This window comes from Lepidochelys kempii, chromosome 6, assembly GCF_965140265.1.
Source record: "Lepidochelys kempii isolate rLepKem1 chromosome 6, rLepKem1.hap2, whole genome shotgun sequence".
Classification (NCBI taxonomy): domain Eukaryota; kingdom Metazoa; phylum Chordata; order Testudines; family Cheloniidae; genus Lepidochelys; species Lepidochelys kempii.
Window position 1 is genome coordinate 67586813 of NC_133261.1, and position 17234 is coordinate 67604046.

Below are 17234 nucleotides of genomic sequence, written 5' to 3' on the forward strand. Positions count from 1 at the left end.
TAAAAGAAGCAGTGAGAGATAAAAAGGCATCTTTTAAAAAGTGGAAGTCGGATCCTGGTGAGGTAAATAGAAAGAAGCTGAAACACTGCCAAATTAACTCTTGGCAAATTAACTCTTGGCAAAAGGAGAACAGCTAGCCAAAAACTCAAAAGGTAATAAAATGTTTAAGTACATCAGAAGCAGGAAGCCTGCTAAACAACCAGTGGGGCCCCTGGACAATCGAGATATAAAAGGAGCACTTAACGATGATAAAGTCATTGCGGAGAAACTAAATGAATTCTTTGCTTCAGTCTTCACGGCTGAGGATGTTAGGGAGATTCCCAAACCTGAGCCGTCTTTTGTAGGTGACAAATCTAGTGTCACTAGAGGTGGTTTTGGAATGAATTGAGAAACTTAACAGTAACAAGTCACCGGGACCAGATTACATTCACCCAAGAGTTCTGAAGGAACTCAAATGTGAAATTGCGGAACTATTAATTATGATTTGTGACCTGTCCTTTAAATCAACTACTATACCCAATGACTGGAAGATAGCTAATGTAACTCCAATATTTAAGAAGGGCTCTAGAGGTGATCCTGGCAATTACAGACCGGTAAGTCTAATGTCAGTACCAGGCAAATTAGTTGAAACAATAGTAAAGAATAAAATTGTCAGACACACATAGAAGAACGTAAATTGTTGCGCAGAAGTCAAGATGGTTTCTGTAAAAGGAGATCATGTCTTACTAATCTATTAGAGTTCTTTGAGGGGGTCAACAAACATGTGGACAAGGGGGATCCAGTGGGCATAGTGTTCTTAGATTTCCAGAAAGCCTTTGACAAGATCCCTCACCAAAGGCTCTTGCATAAATTAAGCCATTATGGGATAAGAGGGAAGATCCTTTCATGGATTGAGAACTGGTTAAAAGACAGAGAATAAAGAGTAGGAATAAATGGTAAATTTTCAGAATGGAGAGGGGTAACTAGTGTTGTTCCCCAAGGGTCAGTCCTAGGACCAATCCTATTCAACTTACTCATAAATGAAGTGGAGAAAGGGGTAAACAGTGAGGTGGCAAAGTTTGCAGATGATACTAAACTGCTCAAGATAGTTAAGACCAAAGCAGACTGTGAAGAACTTCAAAAAGATCTCACAAAACTAAGTGATTGGGCAACAAAATGGCAAATTACATTTATGCACATTAAATTTCAAGTAATGCACATTGGAAAAAATAACCCCAGCTATATGTACAATATGATGGGGACTAATTTAGCCACAACTAATCAGTAGAAAGATCTTGGAGTCATCATGGATAGTTCTCTGAAGACATCCATGCAGTGTGCAGTGGCAGTCAAAAAAGCAAACGGGATGTTAGGAATCATTAAAAAAGGGATAGAGAATAAGACGGGGAATATCTTATTGCCCTTATATAAATCCATGGTACGCCCACATCTTGAATACTGCATGCAGATGTGGTCCCCTCATCTCAAAAAAGATATACTGGCATTAGAAAAGATTCAGAAAAGGGCAACTAAAATGATTAGGGGTTTGGAACGGGTCCCATATGAGGTAAAATTAGAAGCTAGGACTTTTCAGCTTGGAAAAGAGGAGACTAAGGGGGGATATGATAGAGGTACATAAAATCATGAGTGGTGTGGAGAAAGTGAATAAGGAAAAGTTATTTGCGTGTTCTCATAATATAAGAACTAGGGGCCACCAAATGAAATTAATGCGTAGCAGTTTCAAAACAAATAAAAGAATTTTTTTGTTCACTCAGCGCACAGTCAACCTGTGGAACTCCTTGCTTGAGGAGGTTGTGAAGGCTAGGACTATAACAGGGTTTAAAAGAGACCTGGATAAATTCATGGAGGTTAAGTCCATTGATGGCTATTAGCCAGGATGGGTAAGGAATGGTGTTCCTCGCCTATGTTTGCCAGAGGGCGGAGATGGATGGCAAGAGAGAGATCACTTCATCGTTACCTGTTAAGTTCACTCCCTCTGGGGCACCTGGCATTGGCCACTGTCGGTAGACAGGATACTGGGCTGGATGTACCTTTGGTCTGACCTAGTAGGGCTGTTCTTATGTTCTTAAGTATTGAGCAGTTGATAAGGATCTGATCTTAGATACAGGAAAAAAGCGAATTGTATATCGTATGATGATAAACTGTCTACATATGGTAAACATACACCAGTGTTTTAGTGGCAGTTAAAGTTGAATCAAACCACAAAAATGATGGAAAAACAGATTAAGGGGTGAATCTCCTGCATTCCTTGTCGTTTGCAAAATGCCTACAGCACTGCTGATAACACACTCTATAGGGTTTTCGCTTCCATTTCCAACAGGTACTGAAAAGCGATATGTAGTTCATTTTAATCAAACTTGTACGTTCGTGGAAAATGGCTCAGTGGTTAGGGCACTAGCCTGGGCCTCAGACTTAGCTTTACTTCTTGGCTCTGCCACAGACTTCCTGTGTAACCCTGGGCAAATCGTTTAGTTTCTCTGTGCTCCATTTCCCCATCTCTAGAATGAGATAATAGCACTTCCCTAGTGCACACAGGGTGCTGCAACAATAAACACATTAAAGATTATGAGGTGCTTATATACTATGGAGGGCCATTTAAATACAAATCATATTAGTGCAGTCTTAACAAATCAACAGGTAGACACATCTGACTGTCACACTCCTTACACTTGGGATGCTACTCTGCCTTTACATTGCTGAGGTCCCTGTTAAGGTTTTTGCTAGTTTGCAAATTTGATGGATGTATGGGGTTTTCAGCATCTGTTGGAGATGGAAGCAAAGGTCTTATGGAATGATCAACTGTATTGAAGGCAACCAACTTCTCTATAATTACTATTTTACCAAATGCTTAAGTTATTGATAACCAAATATTTCAAGGTAGCAGTTTGGTTGAGCCTTATTCCTTAATAAAGTAATGCTTAAATATAAAAGAAACTGACAACTGAATCTACATGAGGCATTGCTCCTGCAGCTGGGTCTGCATAGGGCGTTGTTGACTTTTGTGGGGCTCCACGGGGGTGAAAGGGGCCACTTGTGCAGATTGGTTGCAGGATCAGGACCTAAGTGAGTCACATAATTTAAATGTATTTTGAATTGTAATTGTGTTGCTTGCTAGAAGGCATTCTGTAAAATGTTTTTAACAAGGCATCAGCATCTGGCTTCTAACTAATCAAAATCAATTGATAAACATCCTTTAAGCTTATAAACATCCTCTTGGCAGTTGAACTCCAAATATTGTCTGGCACACAAAACCTGGCGGGAAGGTGGAGTAAAGGACTGTATCTTATTGAGAGAGGAGTTTGTTTTAAAGCAAACATCCAGTTTCCTATATTTTTTTTAACAGAAAAACAAGTGTTTCGTAACTTAAATAAAAATGGCAAAAACAAAAAAAATCCCAATTGTGTGTCGTATGTGCGCTCAAACGTGAGAGTGTCGTGTGTGTATATATATGTTTTACATATATATATATTTATATGTATATATGTGTGTGTGTATATGTTTATAAACTCCCTTTATAAGCTGCCAATCCTGTAACTTTGAAGTAATGTAGTTGTAAAATACACATCAGATTTGATTAAGTTAGTTTTTATGAACTTCAGAAATTTTTATAATAATTATCTTAGTAGTTTCTAGTAGTAAAAATATAGTCTTCCTTCCATACCTGGTTACAGTTACAATTTTGGTGGTGAATTAATGATTAAACATATGTTGAATGGATGACATTTGGGCACATTTAATTGTGAACAGTCAGTTTCTGAGGAGTATTCCATTAATTCTCATAATACCCAGATGTTTGTTTTATGCTTGTACTGTACAGCCAAAAATACTCTTCCATGATAGTAAGTATACAATTCTTTGTGCGGCTGCATCTGATTCAGAATACTATAGTTTACATTTGTCTTGTTTAGATTATGACATCTGAGAAATTGATAAATGCCTTTTGCCCTTCCTGTTTCTGGATTCTGGTCATCATGGGAAGGAAAAGGTTTGAGGTCATGTCAGATTCAGGTCCCAAGTTCAATGTTGATTATGCTGGTTTGACGCCATCCTTTCTCTTATTGTGTTTTTCGCTTTTTTTGAATGCTCAGCATTCATGTGCCTGCCTTTTGTATAGTTTTAAGCTGACATTGAAAACCTTTGTTTCCTGTCTTTTTGATGCTAACATCTACAACTGTGTTTCTGATGCTGACATTATTTGCTGGCCGTAATAATTGTATAGCATATCTTTTCCTCCATTGAGCATGCTTAATCAATTTATGATTTGACTGGTTATGTATTAAGATTTGTTTACCACAATAATATTTGTAGCTATAAAAAGATCAGTGGTATGCTTGAATGTTAAAAGCAACAAAAGTGGGGAAAATACACAATCTGTAAATTCATGTGATCTTAGGTGGCATATTTGGGTGTATTTAGTTTGCATTCTGGACATCCCACTGCACTTACATCCCAATCTTCTGTTTAACAAATTTATATTTGTAAACAGCTAACAGGTGATGAGTAAAAACACAATAGCCAGCATGCATATGAGCATTCCACTAAATTGGGAATTGTAAAAGTTCCTCTTAATAAAATGCCTCAAAATGCTGAAAGTCAAGTCTGTCTTTTGAAAAGTAAGTCTAACAAAGGTTGTTGGGTTTTTTTAAGTGATGGGGCGGAATGACAGTGGAGGCTTATGGACCCTATTGATGTGACAAAAAGCTTTTAGTCTGTTACCCATACATATTATGTCCAGGTTGGTAGTAACTAAAAGTTCAGTTAGTGCCTTCGTGTGATTTGAAGAATGGCATTGATTGAGACCAGAGTAATGAGGGGCCGTTGTGAGGGGGGGTGACTCATGAAGAGGATTTCTCTCAGCGAAATTTCTATAGGCTAAGAGGCTGGAGAACCCTCAGCCTATTTGAAAAAAATTGATGGTGTCATTTCAGGTTCCAGTTAATACAGATTTCTACATCACAGAACCACCAGTATTGCCATAAATTAGAATCCTTGTTGTAGTCTAAGGACCTTCTTTCTGTTACGGATGAATCCTGCTGTTTAGAGCTGAGGCACATTGATAGATAATGTGTGGAAGCTTACTCCATGTTTGCCTGAGCAATATTCTTTTTTTGGATATGTGGAGGGTGACCCCATCTTTGTTAAATAGGCTGTATAGATCAACCTGATCTCATTAGGAATATATAATTTTAAAACTTATTTTCTTCCTCCTTTATAATATAGCCCCAGTTTAAGGTCGTTTTAGATGATAGCATGTTTTCTTCTAAATGTATAATCCTAAATTTTAAAAACTCAGGTAATATTTTAAGCCTCAGAAAAAACTTTCAATTGTGGTGTGTATCCACAGGGTCACAACTGTTTCATCTAATAGGTGGAGTGTTTACTTGCTTTTGAACTGTATACAGGGTGTACATTTTAATTCAAACTTTATTTAAAAATATATAGAATAGAATATATTATAGAATATACTATATATAATAGAAGCAAGAAATGATAAATTCACAAAAGATTATTCAATTTTTTACCTTCAGAAGCATGAACTGAAGTAATTAGAAGTGACATTTTGCTAATCCTTTCACAAAGGATGATAAAGAAAGCCAAGTCAAATATTTAGCAATTTTTATTACAGCTTCTCTATAGGGTCTTCGACAACTTTTAAAAAATTGACAGCCTCAATGCAAGGGGATGGGGCAAGATAAAGATTTTAACAATGAATAGTCAGTCCAATACATAGCTACCAGATTGGCATATGTGTTTGGTGGAAGAACATCCAAAATTCTCATACTGAATATACACAGTTTTTTTAGCTTGGTTTTGTCTAGTGAGCAATACACTGTAAAGTCCACTTCGGTATCAGTCAGGTGGATTCGTCTCACAAAGTAGAGTTTTGGCACCTCTACTAGTTCCCTCCTGCCAGCTTCCAAGTTTTTTCCTGCCTTTTGCAGCATCAGCAGGTGCCTATACATGAGCCTTTTTAAAGCTTTATTTGATTTTCATCCTCACCTGAGTAGAATCTTTGAAGGGATCAGAAAATCTGGAGCTCCTCAAGCTCCACAGAGGAAAGTAGAATAAGTGATCTTATTTCAGATGCACTTCTCAGGCTTTCATTGCAGGACCTTCATCCCTGTTTGACACTCCTGAGAGATCTGTCTCTAGAGACTGTTCTCCACCATGCAGAGATTCACTCAAGTAGATGATATTCCCTGAAGAGTGGTATTACCCAATGCACTTACTGATTCCTGTGGAGATTTTATTTGGCTGACCCTTAAAATTTCTCATTGAAGATTAATCAAGGTGATGATGAGGAGAAGGTGGGCTAGTGGCTTCCTCTTTTCCAAGTTGCTGGAGGCTGGATGTGCTTTCCCTGATGCATCCATTGTCTTTCCTTGGAATTTGCTTAGACTTCACAAATTTACCCCATATTCCTAAATTCCGGAATTATATATCTTAAAGTAGAGAGACAAGATGGGTGAGGTAATATAATTCTGTTTGATCTTATATTTAGCAGTGACACTCTTAAGTACCTTTCCCACACCTGAGGAAGAGCTCTGTGTAGCTTGAAAGCATCTACTGTCACCAACAGAAGTTGGTCAAATACAAGATATTACCTCATCCACCTTGTTTCTCTAATATCCTGGGACTGACACAGCTACAACACTGCATATACATCCTAAAGTAGGCACAGCTGTTTCATCCCACTCAAAGCTCTCTGACCTCCCTTTGATATTCCACCCCCAAAGATGTAAGATTAATTGGAGATAGAAGCTATATATGTTAGTTGCTATAATTTATACAGTAATCATCTGAAGCAAAACCTTTTAATCCCGAATAAATAAATTGTTACAGGGTATACAGAAGGATCATAATGTGGTAAATTCCAGTATAAGGACCAGAGATTCTAATAGATAGCAAGTATATACAGACAAATCAGAAGAGCTAAATGATTTTAATTTAAGATTTAAATTACTACTTCCTTAGTTTGGCTTGGACCACATTGCCAGCTGTTCCACCATACATGCTGCTTTGCAACCATCCCTGAGCTAAAATCAGGAGATAATCTGTTAAGAGGAGAAATTTGAACACTGAGGGCCAAATAAGTACTTGTAATAACTCTGCTGAAGTCAGTAGTAACCCCAGGGATATATTTGGCACTGAATGCTGTTTTTGCTGCACATTTTTCTTTTTTTTTTTTTGAAATCTTTGCTTTTAGGAATTGACATTTGACCCATTTGCTGAAGTTTACTGATTGAGGACTATCGTTTCTGAGACTGTTCTCCCTGGATTAATGTTGTTATAACAGGTACATATAATCTTTTTCTTAAATTATTGATATCAGAGAGAGTTTCTGCTAGAGGTATGCAGAACATCTTTGTTTTTATTACAGTGATACCTGTATCATAAACAAATTTAGTAGCTTGCTGGATTTTGTCCCTCAGGGCTTAATTTACATTCGTGTTCACACAAGAGTAGCTGAAAGGGTAAGGTAAACCCAGTTTTGCTTGAATGCTTTTCATTTTTATCATGAGAGGTTTTAAGCCAGGTCTGCATAAGAAAGTTGTATTGGCAAAATTTGCCTTATTTTCTAGCGTAACCTGTCATGTATCCTTGCTAAATTCTGTCTAAGTATTTAGAAGTCAGTCTCAAAACTTTTCTAAATGCTCAGTGTAGTCTTCATCTGTTATCTGCTAATTGTTCACTGAAAGCATATCTCTTGCTCTTTGTCTTGTGCTGCTGCCTGGTCTAGGAAGGAGGTGTTTGATTTCCTTGTGGCAAGGAGCACAGGTGCAGGTATGGCACTCCTACAGGAACAAGAATGTTTTCACTGACTTGGTGAACGAGATGGCAGAATTTGAAAACTAGGGAGAGGAGTATTAGTGACAGGCAAAGGGAAAGGAGCTAAGGTAAGGGGAATCAGAAGGTGAAGGAGAACAATATGAAGCCTGGCTCATTCAATACATCTCTTATTTCCTGCACATTGCCTAGTCTGACCACCCTGTATAGCAGGACGTGCTTTGTTGCCTGGCATACCTTGATGACATAACCCCACCATTTATTTCCTAATGCCAAATTGATTACCAACTGATCAATAACAATCTGGGGCTGCAAACTTCCATATGATGATCACTATTCATATCTCCACTGTAAGGGCAACTCTCATCTTGGTATCCATGCTTTGCAGGACTGTCCTGAACTTGGCACGTGGTTCCAGGAGTGTGGACTTCTTCATCTGACAGTTCTGGGTTGACTAATAGTGGCTCCAGGTTTGCATCGCAATCTGGTGTAAGTGCTCAGTGCTTGTTGGATGGTCCCAAAATTGCAGCTCTACAAAGTGCAGTTGTTCCATGATTAGCTGTAACAGCATAGCTCTCCAGTCATCCTCATTTGATTCTGTCTGAGTCCTTCACAGTTCAAACAGGACTGTTGCCCTGTCCTTAAAATAGAGAAAAGCGAGGCATTCCTCTGTGCTGCATCCATGTTTGCTGCGGCAAGTTCGTAAATGGTGCTCAGGAGCAGTTGATTATGGGAGAGGATAGAGAATTGTGAGCATTTGACCCTGTATCTCCACAGTTCCCTGAGAGGGGTGCTGCTATCCCATAGGACACAGTGATTGCTCCAGAATACACAGAAACCAGTTCCCACAAGGTAGTATGCCTGAATATGGTGCGGAGGACACTGGGATTCTCACCTACAGCTTTTTTTTTTTTTTTTTTTTGCAAGTACAGCTTGATCCTGTATAGACACAATTAAATGGCCAAAATAGCTGAGTGTGAACCCTCTGCTAACATACTTTTGTTAGCTTTATGCTGACAGAACTTTTACTGGTAGAACTTTCTAATAGAGACAAGGCCTCGTAGAGGCAGATGTCAGTCTTGGCATCTACTGCCTTGATCAGTATAAAAGTTTTTGGTTGTGAATTGAAATAAAATGTCTGTCTCGGTAGTTGAGAGATCTTCTGTGGATGCTGTCAAACCTCAGACTAATCTTGGTACTATCTAGTAAGCAATTCAAATGCTTCAGGGAGAGATTGAAACTTATTTGTAAAAATTGTTGAGGCTAAAGTAGTAGTATTGGATGTAGCTTTGAAATCATAATAAAAAAAGCTTAGCAAAGTGAAACTGATTAAAGCATTGACAGGAGACCTTACAAAGATTAACATGTTCTTGTTCTAAGAGAGACATTTAGATATCAGTGAAAATAAAGTTGTGGTTTGTTTAAAATGAGGGTGCTGAAGCAAAATCTCCGGTTGAGAAAATGAACATTTTAGGAAATATGCTGGTGAGTTATTTCTTACATTTTTATTTATGCATTTCAAGTATCCTTTAGCATCCCTTAATGTTCAAATGTTGTCTGATCTGGCCTTGGTTCCTGAACAGTTTTTGTTTGTTTGTTCTTGAATTTCCCTTTGTCTTTTTTATTCTCTTGGGGCCAAAGCCAGGCTTGGTTTTTTTTTGTTTATATATTTATTCTCAATATTTAGAAAAGTGCATACAAAAACTCTAAGTACCCGGACAATAATTAGATTTACAATAACTGTGCAGCAGCATAAATATATACAAATAAACTTATTAGCCAACATTTATTAAAGTCTCAATTTAAGAGAATTTACTTTTGCCAGCCACTAAATTAAAACAAACTTCAGAAAAATCTCTTATCCCCAGAGTATACCGTCCTCCTTCCTCAAAAATCCGTATCTAATAATAGCCCTCTAAATTCCAAATGAATTATGTTACAACAGCCTTTAATACTTTAATCACCCATTTGCCTGGCATTGAGTAACTTTTTTTTGATGCCCAAAAAGGTACTAATTTTTTCCCACTAGCACGGTCACCATCAGAGTAATAATCAGTGGAGGAATAGGTTTTGTGCGTGAATTGGTAAATTTACATGACATTTTTGGGAAGGCTCTGGTATAGTTTGTCTTGATTTGAGAAGACCATCAGGGGCTCGTTCACCTGCACATCTACGGATGTGATATATGCCATCATGTGCCAGCAATGCTCCTCTGCCATGTACATTGGCCAAACCGGACAGTCCCTACTCAAAAGAATAAATGAACACAAATCGGACTATCGGTCAAGAACTATAATATTCAAAAACCAGTCGGAGAACACTTCAACCTCCCTGGACACTCAATAATAGACTTAAAAGTGGCAATTCTTCAACAAAAAAACTTCAAAAACAGACTCTGGAACTGGAATTAATTTGCAAACTGGACACCATCAAATTAGGTCTGAATGAAGACTGGGAGTGGATGGGTCACCACAAAAACTGATTTCCCCCCTACTGTTACTCACACCTTCTTGTCAACTGTTTGAAATGGACCATCCTGATTTTGGCCTCATTACCACTACAAAAGTGATTTTTCCTCCCTTGGTATTCTACTATTGAGAATAGCCCCCTTTCACCTTTATTGAATTGTCTCGTTAGCACTGACCCCCCACTTGGTAAGGCAACTCCCATCTTTTCATGTACTATGTATTTATACCTGCCTACTGTATTTTCCACTCCATGCATCTGATGAAGTGGGTTTTAGCCCATGAAAGCTTGTGCCCAAATAAATTTGTTGGTCTCTAAGATGCCACAAGTACTCCTCATCGTTTTTGCTGATACAGACTAACACAGCTACCACTCTGAAACCTGTCACCAATATAGTAAGAGTTGACAGGTACCTCTTGAGTCTTTAGCCTGTTCTCTCTACCATCTATTAGTGAAGACTGCCTGTTTGGTAGTTATCACATCAGCTTGAAAGGAAGAGGAGATTTAAGTTCTCATGGTGGTTCCCCTTATATAGTGTTCTATAAGGACAGGATTACTCTCAAGCCTTATCCCAAGTTATTGTCCAAAGTTAATTGAGTTCCATATGGACCAATTTAGTCATTTCCCAGATTTCCTGTCCAAGTCTAAGTCTGTCTTAACCCCGGGGGAAGTTAAACTTTGACGTAGTGAAGGTATTGTCATGTTACTTTAACAGGACAAAACCATTAAGGAACACATCTAGACGGTATATGGACTCATTAGGATAAATATCAAGTAATAGCCTCAAATAATTATCAAAATGGGTCTCCAACTGTATAAGAACAGCTTATGAGCTAGCTAGGTTAGATCCATGTAGCCACATTAGAGCTCGGGCAGTCTCTCCTGCTGTTTTTTTTTTTTTTTTTTAATGAAATTTGTAGGGCAGCTCTATGAAGCTCCATCCACACATTTACAAAACACTGTTCGTTAACAAAGATTTCCACATCAAATGCTCATTTTGGTCGTGCTGTCCTGCACTCATTGTTTTAGTTTTAGTAGGATTCCTTGTACCAACCTCGAAGCTTGTTAGTCATCAAAAATGGAAGCTATGTGGATAGTCAGTCAAAGAAAAAATGGTTGCTTACCTTACAGTAACTGTGGTTCTTCAAGATGCCTGCATAGATTCTATGACGTGCCCTCCTCCTTTGCTACTATGGAGTCCTATTCCTGTGGGATTCTCCACTGTATGCATCCAATGAAGTGAGCTGTAGCTCACGAAAGCTTATGCTCTAATAAATTTGTTAGCCTCTAAGGTGCCACAAGTACTCCTTTTCGTTTTACGGATACTGACTAACACGGCTGCTACTCTGAAACCTGGCTCTTGATGAAGAAATTTGAGACACAAATGGCCTGCTTTGCCTTTTATGTCCTCGGGTGGCAAGTACATCAGGGATACAGGTGTGGCCCCAATGGATACAACTTCTCAGAAAATCCAATCTTGCATTCATGAGACGCATACACATAGAGTGGAATCCACATGGATAACACACCTCAAAGAACCATAGTAGCTGTGAGGTAAGTAAGCATTCTTTCACTTATGTGACTGTATTGCTCCTTTCATGGTGATCTTTGTGAAGATCATTTTGGGGTGTTGGACTCCTGTGTATTTTGTAGTTTTATCTATTTATGGCAGGTATTAAATTAAATAATACATAAGAGTGATTCACAGATTTTTAAATGGTATCAAAAGATTTGTCATAAATACATTTTTCTTTTTACATAAATTTACATAAATACATTACCTTTATGGTCTTGTAAACTTTGACCTTTATCTTTAGTACATAATTAACTTCTAAAATATTGATTTGTTTCATAGTTGTCACATATATAAAATATTAATATAAAATTCCCTTCCCTATGACAAGCTTTGAATACTAGCCACTCTCTTCCTATACTTACATGCTTGAAAAGCTTAGAGAGTTGAGATGATGCAAGCACTGTTTTCCTTGTTTCAGATCTCCCTTTTATTGTTGTTGTTGGGATCTGCAATACTAAGTCTTACATTTATAAAATATCTTTGCTTTTTTCATTGTTTCTCATCTATTAACTATGTTTTCAGATAGAAATTGAGGCATTAAACTACTTGATTTCATTTGCAAGTGAATGGTCAGATTTATTTTCCCCATGCTGTTTTTCCTTTTCCCCCCCTCCTTCAACTCCTTTGTTTAGTGTATCACATTCACTCCTCTCTGTTTACTAAAATAGATAACTTTAGTTGTAATTCTGCTGTGCAATAAAATAAATAATTTTTCCTTTAGAGTAATGCATTTAATCACTAAGTGGTGTGTGTATGTCATAGAATCATAGAATATCAGGGGTGGAAGGGAACTCAGGAGGTCATCTAGTCCAACCCCCTGCTCAAAGCAGGACCAATCCCCAACTAAATCATCCCAGCCAGGGCTTTGTCAAGCCTGACCTTAAAAACTTCTAAGGAAGGAGATTCCACCACCTCCCTAGGTAACGCATTCCAGTGTTTCACCACCCTCCTAGTGAAAAAGTTTTTCCTGATATCTAACCTAAGCATCCCACACTGCAACTTGAGAACATTACTCCTTGTTCTGTAATCTTCTACCACTGAGAACAGTCTAGATCCATCCTCTTTGGAACCCCCTTTCAGGTAGTTGAAAGCAGCTATCAAATCCCCCCTCATTCTTCTCTTCTGCAGACTAAACAATCCCAGTTCCCTCAGCCTCTCCTCATAAGTCATGTGCTCCAGCCCTGTAATCATTTTTGTTGCCCTCCGCTGGACTTTTTCCAATTTTTCCACATCCTTCTTGTAGTGTGGGGCCCAAAACTGGACACAGTACTCCAGATGAGGCCTCACCAATGTCGAATAGAGGGGAACGATCACGTCCCTCGATCTGCTGGCAGTGCCCCTACATATACATCCCAAAAAGCCATTGGCCTTCTTGGCAACAAGGGCACACTGTTGACTTATATCCAGCTTCTCGTCCACTGTAACCGCTAGGTCCTTTTCTGCAGAACTGCTGCTGAGCCATTTGGTCCCTAGTCTGTAGCAGTGCATGGGATTCTTCCGTCCTAAGTGCAGGACTCTAGCATTTGTCCTTGTTGAACCTCATCAGATTTCTTTTGGCCCAATCCTCCAATTTGTCTAGGGCCTTCTGTATCCTATCCCTACCCTCCAGCATATCTACCTCTCCTCCCACTTTCGTGTCATCTGCAAACTTGCTGAGGGTGCAATCCACACCATCCTCCAGATCATTTATGAAGATATTGAACAAAACCAGCCCAAGGACTGACCCTTGGGACACTCCACTTGATACTGTCTGCCAACTAGACATGGAGCCATGGATCACTACCCATTGAGCCTGACAATCTAGCCAACTTTCTATCCACCTAATAGTCCATTCATTCAGCCCATACTTCTTTAACTTGCTGGCAAGAATACTGTGGGAGACCATGTCAAAAGCTTTGGTAAAGTCAAGGAACAAAACGTCTACCACTTCTCCCCTCATGCACAAAGCCAGTTATCTCATCATAGAAGGCAATTAGATTAGTCAGGCATGACGTGCCCTTGGTGAATCCATGCTGACCTGTTCCTGATTACTTTCCTCTCCTCTAAGTGCTTCAGAATTGATTCCTTGAGGACCTGCTTCATGATTTTTCCAGGGACTGAGGTGAGGCTGACTGGCCTGCAGTTCCCTGGATCCTCCTCCTTCCCTTTTTTAAAGATGGGCACTACATTAGTCTTTTTCCAGTCATCTGGGACTTCCCCCGATCGCCATGAGTTTTCAAAGATAATGGCCAACGGCTCTGCAATCACATCCGCCAACTCCTTTAATAAATGATGTCATAAACGTGCTGGGGGCCTAGATAATGTGGACACATTTGGTTACTTGACTTATTTCCGAGAAAAATTCCTTTAGAAAGTTGAGCTCAGTATTAGTAGACTTTAGTAATTGTTTTAAGTTTAATATTTACTCATGGTGGATCCAGAGACCAGCTCTGCATTCAAGAGGTGCAGGATGTATGACAAGGTGTTGTCACTGCCTGACACACCAGGTGCCATGTCTGCCTAGATGAAGGCCATTCTCCCTGAGCCTGTTTAATCCATGCCATATTTACCCCCAAAAGCTCATCAGAATGAGAAAGGAAACTGAAAGTGATCCTCGCAGAGCATGCTATATTTTCATGTGTAGCTGCACTGAAGAAGTGGGAGTCTGGGCTGGCTTAGTAGAAAGCACACTTCTCAGACCAAATAGCTGAGAAGTGGTAGAACTTGGATTCTTTCAGACCTTTAGTCACTGACAAGTGAGACTGATGCTGTTGAATGGAAATGTTTTGAGAAAGTGTTTTGTGCGTGAGAAATACTTGCCCTTGAAAGCCATGCCCCAGTTTACTTAGTAACAAAACAGATGATGGTCCATCAAAATTGAAGGCGTCAAGACCATTTCCCCCCAATTTTCATATAAGATGAAAACATTGGGCCAGATTCTTAGCTGCACTTAGCTGGAGCATAACTGGTTGGAAGACATTTGTAGCTCCCTAATCCAGAGCCTGGTTTTACACCAGCCAGGGCCCCCATCATGGTGCAGAGCAGCCTCAAGATAGATGGAGAGGAGCCAAAGTCTGTATGGAGCAGTAGGAAGCTTAAAACCTTCTGTGGAACAATCTAAGCCATGGGTTGATTTGCACATGTCCCTTAATAATTAACAGCTTTAATCATTCTTGGACTTGCAAGAAAATTCACTGTACTCCTCCTTCAGCATGGATCTGTTAGAAACAATACATTCAGTTACAACATTCATAAACCTGTCGGAGAACACTTCAGTCTCTCTGGTCACACGATTACAGACATGAAAGTTGTGATATTAAAACAGAAAAACTTCAAAACCAGACTCCAGCGAGAGACTGTTGAATTGGAATTCATTTGCAAATTGGATACAATTAATTTAGGCTTGAATAGAAACTGGGAGTGGCTAAGTCATTATGCAAGGTAACCTGTGTCGTGTGTCCCCCCCCCGCCACCCCCCCCCCCCGATTTGTGCTGGAAATGGCCCACCTTGATTATCATACACATTGTAAGGAGAGTGATCACTTTACATAAGCTATTACCAGCAGGAGAGTGGGGTGGGCGGAGAGAAAACCTTTTGTTGTGGTAAACACCCATTTTTTCATGGTTTGTGTGTATAAAAACGTCTTCTATACTTTCCACAGTATGCATCCGATGAAGTGAGCTGTAGCTCACGAAAGCTTATGCTCAAATAAATTGGTTAGTCTCTAAGGTGCCATAAGTACTCCTTTTCTTTTTGCGAATACATTTAAAGTATTCTAGTTACTGCAAAGTAACCTTGTCTTTTCTTTCTCTCAGCATCTGCCTAAGCCCTAACTTTTAACATTTTAATCAATATTTTAATGAGAAAAAAGAAAATTAAAAGATTCAAGTTTAGAGAGTGAATTAAATAGATGGGCAAGATGAAAAGCATACTCCAAAACTTGTTTGTTCAGATAAAAATCCATTCTGAAGTCTCTGCTGCTGTTCATGGCTGGGCATAAAGCTCAAGTGAAATTTTGTTGGCAATGATTTTATTTTGTGTGTATACTGTTGATAAAATTCTTAGAAACTCGAAAGAAAGAAGTTAGTGCTACTAAAAGCCAAACCGTTTCTCATTCAGAATATTAATAGAAAATAGATTCCTTCAACCCTCTCTCACTGCTTTTAATTTTCATATCCTTTATGAATATTAATCATTTTCACCTCTGAGGTAGATAATTACTATTTTTATTTTCTTATTGGGAACATGGAGTCACAGACAGTTGAAGTTGAATTAATGGGAGCTTTTTTGTGTGATACACCACTTGCAAAAAAATTTTATTCAACATTGGAGAAGTTTAACTTTACTTGGTTGGCAAATGTTAAGTATACAGCATGTAAGGTTGCTGTTCAGTAACTGAAAAGCACCTTAGGCTTGTTCAGTTATGCAGTTCAGGGGGTCTGGTTTGCATATTCATTGTACTGTTATTTCTCAGACTATACATTATGTGAATTTCTGTACTCTGGCTAACAGTAATTTTGAGCCAGCATGCAGGGGATTGTGTAATCTTTGTAGTGTTACTTTTCCATAACACTACCATGATTACTGAAATCTTATATAAAAGGGGAGGCTGCGTGGTTCATAGCATAGGGCCCCACGATGGGACTTGAGAGATCTGATTTCTGTTTTTGATTCTTCCATTGGCCTGCTGGGCAAGTCACCGTAGCGCTCTGTGCCCCTGTTTCCCCATCTATAAAATTGGGTTAGTGATACTTACCTCCTTTGTAAAGCACTTAGAGAACTGTTGATGAAAAGTACTATATGAGAAGGATTGTCCAGTGGTTAGGGCACTAGCCTAGGATTTGGAAGATCTAGGTTTCAGTTCCATACTCCCCCACAAATATCCTGTGTTACCTTGGGAAATTCACTTAGCCTCCCTGTGCGTCAGTTGCTCATCTGTAAAATTGGGATAATACTTCTCTATTTTCCCAGGGGTGTTGTGAGGATGAATACATCAGACTGTGAAGCGCCTGGAGATCTACTGATTAAAAGCACTATATAAGAGCTAGGTGGCATGTCTACTCTATTCCATCTGTTCTGATTTGCTAACCTATACAGAATTTTCAAGCTGTTTGTCAGCAGTGAGAACGTCACCTCATCATCTCACTGCTTTCAGAAGAAGCCAAACAACTAAAAAATATGACACAGAAAAAAGAATAAAAACAAAAAATAGACAATGGGCTGTCAAATAGTTGAAAGGGCAAATGTATATTGGATTGGGCCCTTCTTCTCATTGCTCGACCTGTGCAAAAACCTTTCTTCTTTGAGTAGTGTCCCTATGGGTGATCCACTGTAGGTGTGTCTGCGTCCCTGTGCATCTGATGGGAGATTTTAGATAGCAGGGTCTGTTTGATCTGCATATGTGCTTTCCCTAGTCTTGTGCTT

At 39.0% G+C, this 17234-nt stretch overlaps 1 protein-coding gene across 10 annotated transcripts in view; it reads left to right on the forward strand.

Annotated features, from left to right (window-relative positions):
- SIPA1L1 (signal induced proliferation associated 1 like 1) overlaps positions 1-17234 on the forward strand; it is a 381605-nt gene that overhangs the window by 93237 nt on the left and 271134 nt on the right. Inside the window, exon 1 of one of the 10 annotated variants that reach the window (XM_073348518.1) lies at positions 6588-7297. The exons of the other annotated variants lie outside the window; for them this stretch is intronic. The gene's annotated coding sequence lies outside the window, so the exon portion shown is untranslated. Of the gene's footprint in view, positions 1-6587; positions 7298-17234 lie in introns of those variants that run through there. 10 annotated transcript variants of the gene reach the window in all.